Below are 1421 nucleotides of genomic sequence, written 5' to 3' on the forward strand. Positions count from 1 at the left end.
CAGACAGACAGACAGACAGACAGACAGACAGACAGACAGACAGACAGACAGACAGGGGAACATATTTTAAAGGGAAACATGTTTAAAAGACAAATGGACAAACAGACAGACAGACATACATTTTTATGACAGACTGACAGAAACACTAAATCGTGTCACAAACTAAAATACCAGTCTAAAGACAATACATAATGTTACTAACGTCATATAATTGGTTACCTATGGTGATTATAAAGGCTACAGGTAATCGAAGTTACCTGGTCCTGCTAAAACGTTTACATTTTGACCGTATTCACGTGTTCTGAATCTGATCGTAGAAAGACGGACAAACAAACAAGTTGAATTGTATCAAAACGACAATATTAAATTATCCATAAATATATATATAGCATTTGCCAAAAGGTGGGATACCTGGGTGTGACAAATGAGGTCCAAAATCAACTTTATGTAATAATTCTTTAATCACCCATATTATATAGCCTAATGATTGCTCTTTCAGACTCAGTAACTGCCAAAGCTGTATATGCAATGGTCTTGGTGTAATTCTGACTTGAATGACGGAAATAGCAACAAGTTCGTTCATAATGTCCATGTTAGTAACATAATATGATTATTGTGTATATACATAATCTGTCTTGATAGGCTACGACCAGGAATCGAAGTGTTTTGTGGTGGTGCTAAATAAAATGTTCACACATTCATGTCATGTAGGGACAGTTTTCGCGCGTTCTGATCCTTTGTACAGATAGACGGGCACATAGATAGACAAACATACATGATTCATACGTTGAATTGTGTCAAAAAGACAATGTTATACATGTTAATAACATAATATTATTTTTGTTTATAATATCTATTGTGATTCATGCTACGACGGGTTATCGAAGTGTTTTGTGGTGGTGCTAAAATGTTCTCTCACATTAATTTGGTGTACAGTATTCGCGCCTTCTGATCGTTTATATATATTTTAATTTATATAGACAGACGGACAAACAGACAGACAAACAGGCATGCTGACGTTGAATTGTGTCAAAAAGAAAAGAAAATAATATTATACATTATCTTAATAACATAATTTTATTATTGTTTGTCTGTTGTGATATTTTGCTACGACGGAATGTATCGAGTGTTTTGTGGTGGTGCTAAAATGTGCACACATTGAATGGTGTGTTTAACCCTCTCGCGTTAGTCATGTTTTACTATCGTATCCATACGGCGTGGGGAACTCTGTGCCACCAGTTAACCCTATCCGTACATCGTGTTTTACTATCGTATCCATACGACGTGGGGAACTCTGTGCCACCACTTAACCCTATCCGTACGTCGTGTTTTACTATCGTATCCATACGACGTGGGGAACTCTGTGTTCCACTTAACCCTATCCCGTACGTCGTGTTTTACTATCGTATCCATACGACGTG

This window comes from Aplysia californica, unplaced genomic scaffold (genome assembly GCF_000002075.1).
Source record: "Aplysia californica isolate F4 #8 unplaced genomic scaffold, AplCal3.0 scaffold00412, whole genome shotgun sequence".
Taxonomy (NCBI): domain Eukaryota; kingdom Metazoa; phylum Mollusca; class Gastropoda; order Aplysiida; family Aplysiidae; genus Aplysia; species Aplysia californica.